We start from the raw sequence: 9,065 nt of genomic DNA, 5'->3' as shown, positions 1-9,065 counted from the left end.
CCAACACCTAATAAACATTCACTGATGGTGACGATTCAAATCTGCCCCGGAGACTGGTCCGTGTCCCTGCGTGTCCGATGGCACTGTCACTGTGTCACACCACAAACACAAGCAGCAGGTGGGTTTGAGGAGCCACGGAGTGAGTGTGCAAGGCCACCCTTCCGAAAACCACCGCAGCCCACGAGCCAGCTGGCGACAAACACAAGTCTTTACCTCAGGCAAACGGGCACTCCGATCTGCGAGGACATTCGATTAGAATCTCAGAGGCAGAGAGATAACTTAAGATATGTCACAGCGCAAATACGGAAACCGACCGTCTTTTCTATTTAAGACATTTTATTGGGGAATTTGGGGAAGTGCACCTAATCTCTGATTTTTAAATATTGCAGCTACGACCAAAGTGTCAAATCACGTAAATTCAGCAATTCTCACAGGAAGCTAAACTCTTATTTTTATAAGCAGATTATTGTGTTGGAGACTATTATAGTAATTTACTTTCCCTTTAGAAAGCTCCCCTGTTTATGGATGTTAGCTAAGCTCCATTAGCACAAAAGGTTGCCTGTCTTTTTTTCCGAGGAAAGGTAAAAACATCCTGTTAATAGTTTTAAACTCTTTAACAACACGACAACAAAGCCCTAAACCTCCCTCTTCAGCCCTGGCCTAATGAAATCGCCCTGGAAAACGCTAAAGCGATAGAAATCCCAGGCTTTGGGCTTTGAGGGTTTTTTTTTTTTTTAATTGCCATTTTCCCCTTCCACTGAGGCATTAATCTTTCAAGAATAGAAAGCAGACTTGCCAATAACCCAACGAGAAGGGGCATGGGAGCAAGAGAAGGAAGGAAGCTTCCAGTGTGGGGTCCGCCCGCCCCTCCCCGTCCCCTGGCCAGCCCCTCCCCCTCCTGGTCCCCGGCCCAGCCCCCGCCGGCCCTGGACGCCCGCCCAGCGCGCATTGGTATTCAAATGAGGCTGCCAGTCCCAGCCTGGCACAGCCCTCGGTGGCCTGTCACTACAAGGCTGAAGAAAAGGCTCCAGATCTCAGCTTCGGGGCGATCCAGCCAGATGTCCAAACCCGCGCGGAGTCTATGTGTCATCACAGTAATGCAGCCTGCCCCCAAGTGCGGAGCATTTTCTTCTCCAGGGTCTTTGTTTTTACTAAAACCAAAATACCCAGAAGACAATGCATCTCCAGCAGAGATTAAAAAAGCAAGAGGAAGGGGCTCCGCGGAGTCAAGCTCCACATTCTGCTACACACTGGTTTCTATGGGAACAGGACCTCCTTTGTGAGCCTGCAGCCCCTCCCCCCCCCTCCGCCCGGGGACCGAACACTGTCCTGCCATTGTATTTGTGTGGCCAACTTTTCTTCTGTTTCATTCGCTCGCCCTGACCCCCCTGGGTCCCCGGCAACAACACCCACTGCCCCAGAGGAGAAGGAGAAAGAGAACTCCCAGCATCTGGGCCGAATTAAATCACCAAGCACAAAAGTGTCCAGGCAACCGGGAGCCAGCCTTCTGCGCCAGCGACAGTGGCCCTCAGGTTCCTCCTGATCTCACTTTGAATCACTTCCTGGAGCAGGTCGCCATCACTGCCTAACTCGGTTCATGCAGAACACACACAGGACGTTCCCGTTTGGAATTAAGCTCTCAGGGGCACACAGAGATGCGGGCACATTGGGTGTGACAGAAAAAGCAATCCTGGTGATGGCCCATATGGAAAATGGTCGGGGAAGTATGGTTTCAAACCAACTTCACTCGGTAACTTTTAAAGATGTTGGTTATATTCAGGTTGAGTGTCTGAGAGACAGAGAAACTTCCAGAAGATCATCTCTGCCCAGCTTCAATGAGGCAGGTGGTGAGATGCTCAAACACTGTGAGGCCAAGTGAAATCCGAAGTTCATCTTCCTTCTTTGACTGGGTATCTTTAATTTGGCACCTTTTTCTCATTCATCTGAACTTTAAATTTAAAAAAAGGAAATATTTATGAATCTATTACCCAGAAGCTGCCAGGCAAAAACATTTTGGCACATAAATCCTCATCATTTTACTAAGTGTCAGGCCTTTCTTTTATTAAAGGGAAGGCATAGTTCTTAACGTTATTCATAAATCACCACTAAAATATTTAGTGTTACAAGTTCCATGGCCTTCAAAGACACTCTTTTCTTTAAAAGCTTTACAGAATGCTTCCGTCTACCCCTGGCAAAACCCCAGCGCTATTCACAGGCAAGCTTTCAGACTCAAAGACGGTTCCAGTTTGTTTGTAAGTATTTATTTAGGAGATCTGCAATTCTTTTTCTTTTGCAAAGATGAAATGCCAGTTTTCATCATTTAGACTCAAACTTGTAAAGAGAAAACAACACAACACAAACCAGTTTTGCCCATTTACGTACCACCATTTGCAGTCTTACTGTTTTGAAAGGTAGCTAGAGTTATATGTCAAGAAAGGAGTTACTAAAGACTGAGGGCCATTTCAGGCCTTAGTGCATCGGGAATATGATGTGTCCATAAGGCCAGAACCCACCTCTACATCCAGCTTTTCGCCCATTTGCTTCCCGCATGGATGCAATCTCTCGCCATCACAAAGATGTTAGGACATCGGCAATCCGTATGGGTTCTGCACTCTCTCAGAACCTCTTGGGATTCTCTGAAAATAAAGTTCTCAAAATGTTCAGCAGACTGAAAATCCGGAGGGTCACATTAATTAGTCGGCTCTTTTCTGTTTTCTAGTCAATTCTTTTCTTCTCTTTTTTTTTTTCTTTTTCCCTTCCTTTTCTCTCTTCTCTCTTTTGTTTTCCCTTCTTTTCTTTCTCTACGTACCTCCCCAGACTGAAGGGTTCAGGATGCCCCTGAGGTCCAGGGACTTCCTCATCAATAATTAGTATGAGCTTCCGCTTTCCCCCCCACAATCCCTAGGAAATTAATAATCATGTCCATTATTCTTCAAATCCAAGTATTTTTCATGTCCCCAGTCAAGAACACAGAAGGCTGTGTTACCCGCCTGCTTGGCTGGTGTCACACTCCACTTGACTTTGCTTCTACCGTCTACAAGCGATGATTGGTGAGTTAAATAGGCATGGCCGGATGCAGAGAGGTAGGTTAACAAAGAAGTAGAGGGGTATTTGTTAAAGCACAGGTGTGTTAAGTCAGTGTTTTTACACAGGGGCCAGCAGAAGGGTGCCCGCCCTTCCTGCCTTCCAACACGAAGGAAGAAGAGTGTCTCCTGAGTAGGCCTGGGGTTCTGGGTCCTTCCTCGCTCTACCTTCAGGCACCATTTCTCCCTACTCTGTAGCCCCTGCCCCTACATTGTGCTCTCTCTGTTCCCTCTGCCCTGAAACGTGGGTAGCTCTCCAAAAATTCTGATATTTTCCACTGGGTTTGACTGCCTCCTTTGTTTACTCTGTCCAGTCACACACCGTAGAACCGCCCCGGGGAACCGTCAGGGCTGCCCAGGATGGCAGTCAGAGGGCCTCCTCATTGGAAGGCACATGGTCATGTCTCTCTTTTACTGTGAGAGGAAATGTCCAGCCCAGCGGGCATCTGCGGGTCCTCAGAAGACCCCTTCTTTCTTGCTCCAGCTTCTGAGATCTATCTCCTTCTTTATTTAGTGTGGCACACTCACTTTCCTGAAGGTTCCTCGGGCAGACAGAATTGCTTTCGCGTCTTTATTCTGCTGCTCCCCTCTACCCACAATGCTCTGCATTTGTGTTTCCATGCTGACATTTCTGTTGCTTCTCCTTGACCTCCTGTTTTTCTGTCCCCTAATCTGGATCTCTTTTCTTCTTTCCTCCTTATCCTTCCTCTGCCCTCATCTCCCTTCATTTAAATTTAACTCCAGTTGCAAATCAGTCAACAACGCTTATCTTTTCATAAGCACCGCCAACTTCCCTTCCATTACATGCCGATGGCTCCTTCCATACATCAGACACCTATCACCCCACGCCTGGATTACTAAAATGAACAGGTGAACTCTAAACCCAGAAATTTAACTGGGTTCAAAGTAAGAAATGGACTTGAAAAACCACAAGAATATATGGTCCTTGAGTATAGGGACTATCTAATTCAACTTTGAATTTCCAGTGATGCCTACCACATCATTGATCCACAAGAAATCCATGGAAATTCCCAGGCTCCATAGACTCTAAAAGACAGCCATCTGCTCATTCAGAAATATCCTCTACATCACTATTAAGCAACAGAGACACAGGAACGAAATACATACATGGGGGTCTCTGCATTTCTGCAACTTTCATCCAGTGGAGGCAAAGAAGTTGACCAGTAATTATTAAAGCGATTAATTACAATTAAAAGACAAGCAAAATGAATAACAGCAGTACCCACCTTGGGGGGAGGGGTGTGCGTAGAGCATACAAAGCTGACTTGGAAAGGCTGAGAAGGACCTGGCATGTCCTAAAGGCAGACGAGGGGACTCCAGGCAGCCCCTGTAGGCATGGGAAGCTGGGACTGGGGGACAGAAGGTGGCCGGGAAGGTTGAAGGGTCATGAGGAAGAGAAGCAGCGGTACAAGATAGGAAGGGACGTAGGTCCTTCAGGCCATGACGTCCACCGCAAGAACACTGGGTTTTCTCCAGCAAAAAGGGACGCCATTAGACACAAATCACAGATGGTGCTTTCAAAGCTTCTTTCCACTGACATTGAGCATGTCCCACAGTATCTCTGTTTGTTGTCGCCATGTCAAAGTCGTTAGAATAAGTGTAGTTAATATTAAGGAGAGATGGCTGGGATGCAAGTGGTTGAAGTAAGAAAACATCTCACCTTCCCGCAGACGGAATAGGCATACCCGTAACAGGACAAGCCAAACTCACCACCCATGACAATCGTTCAGTGCCAAGGGAGAAGGCACTAGTGTTCCACATGTCACCACATGACAAGACATAAATAGCCAAAGATGACAAGATCGTCTGTCTTTGGAAACGTTCAGCTCCAACAGCTTCGGGCATGTGGTGGGACAGGATGACCTTAGCCCTGACAGAATCTTGTCCTGTAGAACCTTGGGGAAATAGATCTTTCAAGGGAGAGCTTCGTAAAATTGTGTAAACATCTTCTAATTGGTGTGGCAGCAAAACTTCTTGAACAAGCAGCCCCCGGGCTTTCTGACAATACGTTGTACCCAGTCAACTCTCAGGAGATGAGCCTGGAACTCTTTGGCATACAGCCACCATTTTCTTTCCGTGTGTGTGTGTGTGTGTGTGTGTGTGTGTGCGCGCACGCATGCGAACACAACCACAGTTGTGTTTACAGTTTACAGATAAAAAAAGTTTTCCTTTATGCTTGACTTCTGCATTCACCACCCATAAACATAATTAAAAGATGGCAAGATTTTATCTTGACCTTTTCCCTAAAGTACTTTGAGGTTATTTTGTTTGTATAAACTTCCGAAGCACAGCTACCACTATTCTAATAATGGGTCTTCATGGTCAAAGTCAACCTTACCCGTTAGTCATGTCAGCAAAACCTTCTTCTATTTGTGACATCCCCTTTTGGTCCAATGGTCTCCAGAATCAGTTCTTCATCATTGAATCAACCAGAATTAGCCATGGAAGTGTGGTCATTAAAATTCACATTTATTAATAATAATGGAACAAAAAGGAATTTTGGATAAGCTTGACTTCCAGGTTGTCAAGTTCAATGAGCATGTACTATTACTTTAATTTTTAAGTACCTTAAAGCCTCAAAAAATATTTGCAGCTTTAGTCACTTACTTCAGTTATCCCACAGCTCATTTATTCAACTGGGCTGCGTGACCCGTATGCTGAGATTGTTTGTAAGTTTCAAATATTATCACAGCATTTTAATTTAATTGAGATAATGTTTTCAAAGTTATCAGTGTACATGCTCTACAAAATACGGGTTTGGTGGCTATTCTAGAAACCAAAAACGACAGCACTTATGTTAGATGAAAATGTATTTCTGTCTCAGATAATCGTCTGATGAAAATGACGAGGCTGGAGGGGCAGATCCCTCTTCTGTCTTGTTTCTCTGTTCTAAAGGTGTTAAGCTCAGCTACATCCCAAGTGGGCTGACACCGTATTTGTGTTTCAGGGTGCAGCATGGAAAAGGAGGCAAAGAGAGGCAAATCTCATCCACTCTTTTAAGAGTACAATCTGGAGGTTTTACACATCACTCTGCACACTCTGTTAGCCAGGACTTAGCCTGATGGCCAAAATTAGCTGCAAAGGAATCTTGGAAATGTGGTTGAGCCCGGCAGCAATGCGCCTGGCTAAAAATTCTATCACTCATGTGAGATAAGAAGGCTGGATGTGGAGGGTAGAGCTAGTAATCTATACAATTTTATTTTTCTTTGTAGCTTTTCAATGTTTGGTAACAAAATAAAATTTTGCCACAAGATACCAAACTCAAGAACCAAATATTATTGAGAGAGAGAAAGAATGCGATCCTTTGTCTCCTGCTTGAGTGTATCAAGAGCCAGGCCTGGAGGACTTACAGCAAGTCATTCTGTCCTAGAATAGAGGGGGTGCCCCTTCAGTTAGGAAGATGAGACTTGTCCTTCTACAACTAGGAGAAAATTATATAAGGCAAGAAAAAGAAAAGGCTGATACTTTTACAATCTAGGATATGAGAGGCACGCACAGACAGAAGGGTGAGAGTAGAGTAAACAGTATCATGTTACTACCCCTGTGCCCCAACATTCCCCTTTGAGACTCCTGGAAAAGGCTTTCTTCCAGACTTTTGCGCATCAGCCTGAAGCTGTTGCTGCGATGTGATTTCAGAGAGAAGCCTTGAGTGGAGCCCTCTGGGCTCTCCTCAGCTGCTTTATGTTACGAGTGCTGAACTGAGAATCGACAGGTCTGCTATGTGGCCAGCCAAGGCTGGCCCAGGTGATCCACACAATATCTGGGGGGCACTGGTTGGGCCAAAGGAAGGAAGTAGCCAAGACACAGGAAGCCAAGTGGAGGCTGAGTAAACCAGTTCTGTGCACGCCGAAAGAAAGACCACCGGCGTGTATTTATATTCTTTTGAAATGTCAGGGAAAGAAAACATAATCAGAATTTTCCCCCAGACTTTCTCCCAACCATGCAAGAGAAAAGAGATTTTAAAACAAACACATAAATGAAACCCTTGCTCTGAAAGACGGTATATCGTAGCTTCCTATAATACCTTACACACAGTGAACCCGATCTCTTGCCAAACATTCATGAAGAAAAGACAGGAAAGAATTCACCCAGCTTCTGGCAACTCTTTCCTTGCCTGACTGAAAAGAAACAGAAACTCAAAAGAAAAAGTCTTGAAACAACATATTTCTCAAAAAAAATTTTTATATTTATTTATTTTTGAGAGACAAAGTGTGAGTGGCGGAGGGACAGAGAGAGAAGGAGACACAGAATCCGAAACAGGCTCCAGACTCTGAGCTGTCAGCACAGAGCCCGATGTGGAGCTCGAACTCACGAACCTCAAGATCATGACCTGAGCCGAAGTTGTATGCTTAATGGACTGAGCCACCCAGGAGCCCCAAACAACACATTTTTCAAATCATAATCATTAAGCACTTGCATGCCCTGTAGTGTTTCTTTCTACCACGGTTCCTTACCTTCCCGTGTACACAAATAAATTTCAGTTGCAAGCACACACACAAGGCCCTTGTTTGCTCTTTTCTCAGTAGAAGCGAAATCGTACAGGTAAGGAACCCACTCCATCACTTTCCTTGCCAATTGCGTCTTGATTCTCCCTTCCTCTCTGCAAACAGCTCAAGTCTCACATCTCCACAAGAAAACAATCCTTCCCTCAATCCTGCCACAACCAGCTGGGAATAACTTATCTTCCTCTTCCCTCTCACACGTAGGCTTATTGAATAATCTATCCAGCCTTCTTAAGCCTGTGACCTTTTTCAGACTACCCCTCTAGGCTTCTATCCCATCTCAGTGCACTGGGTTAACCCCTTGTAATACACAATTCATCATTCTATTGAAAGCTCTTTCAAGATTTTCCTTGATGATTTCCCAATAAACAAAATTAACAGCACCTTTAAAGATGTCACCCTTCTGAAGCTTAGTGCCATTGAATACAACTAACCAACGCTCTTTCTTGAGACATTCTGTCTTTGACAGCACTGACTCCTATTCTCTTAGGTCTTCTCCAGTCTTCCCAGAGGCTCTTCCTCTTGCTCCTGCCTGCCTGGAGCTTCAGCAAGGACCCATCTTTAATGCTTTTCTCCTGTGTCCCTGCACCAGTTGCTTCTATGACTCATCAAGTACATGCACAAGTCTCTCTAGGTCCTAGACTCTAGGGTATGTGCCCAGAAGGGAGGTTGTGGATTGCAGGGTGTGCCTGTATTCGGTATCACTACTTTTGCTGAATTGCCATCCAAATGTGATGTAACCATGGACATTCTCATCAGTGGTATGTGAGGGTGCCTTACCTCTGCATTTGCACCCCATACTAGCCATGATCAGGGTGGGGGTATCTAACCACATCTCATTGTTATCTTAATCTGTAGTAAATCAAATGGTTGAACATTCTTCTGTATTTTCTTGACCATTTAGGGTTTCTCAATTTAAATTTCCTGTGTATAGATTTTGTCTAACTTTTAATTACTTCATCTGTCTTTTTTGTTGACTTGTTGAATTTCATAATATATTCTGGATAATTAATCCTCTTTAGGATCTATGCATTTGTAAATATCTTCTTCCAGAGATACCTAGGTAGCTCAGTTCATTAGGCATCTGACTCTTGGTTTTGGTTCAGGACTTGATCTCATGGTCTGTGAGTTTGGGCTCTGCACTGACAGTGTGGATTCTCTCTCTCTTCCCCTCAAAATAAACAAATAAACTTAAAAATATATATATCTTCTTCCAGTCTTTCCAATTGTTTAAAACCATATCTTATTCTAGAGAGGTCTTAAGTTTATTTTTTTTAATTGATTGAAAGCATTTTTATTTTTTTCCATAATATTTTATTGTCAAATTGTTTTCCATACAACAGCCAGTGCTCTTCCCCTCAAGTGCCCTCCACCATCACCACCACCTGTCTTCCCCCCTGCCCCCTCCCTCCAACCCTCAGTTCATTCTCAGCATTCAATAGTCTCTCAAGTTCTGCAT

The 9,065-nt window shown here is 44.5% G+C and overlaps 1 long non-coding RNA gene across 3 annotated transcripts; it reads right to left on the bottom strand.

Annotated features, from left to right (window-relative positions):
* Window positions 1-1,349: 1,349 nt before the first annotated feature.
* On the bottom strand, window positions 1,350-4,833 carry LOC115296770. Of its 3 annotated transcripts, none has more exons than XR_003911045.1 (3): window positions 4,765-4,833; window positions 2,514-2,636; window positions 1,350-1,948 (listed from the first exon to the last, which is right to left on the bottom strand). It is a non-coding gene; the product is annotated as an uncharacterized LOC115296770 (long non-coding RNA). The 3 variants fall into 3 exon arrangements; XR_003911043.1 differs by lacking the exon at window positions 4,765-4,833 and adding an exon at window positions 4,331-4,548; XR_003911044.1 differs by lacking the exon at window positions 4,765-4,833 and adding an exon at window positions 4,331-4,548 and having other exon boundaries at window positions 1,350-1,943.
* Between the last annotated feature and the right edge of the window lie 4,232 nt (window positions 4,834-9,065).

The sequence above is a fragment of the Suricata suricatta genome, chromosome 7 (assembly GCF_006229205.1).
Source record: "Suricata suricatta isolate VVHF042 chromosome 7, meerkat_22Aug2017_6uvM2_HiC, whole genome shotgun sequence".
In the NCBI taxonomy this organism is placed as follows: Eukaryota; Metazoa; Chordata; class Mammalia; order Carnivora; family Herpestidae; genus Suricata; species Suricata suricatta.
Note: the sequence above shows the minus strand (reverse complement) of the source record. Positions and strands in the feature narration are given on the sequence as shown.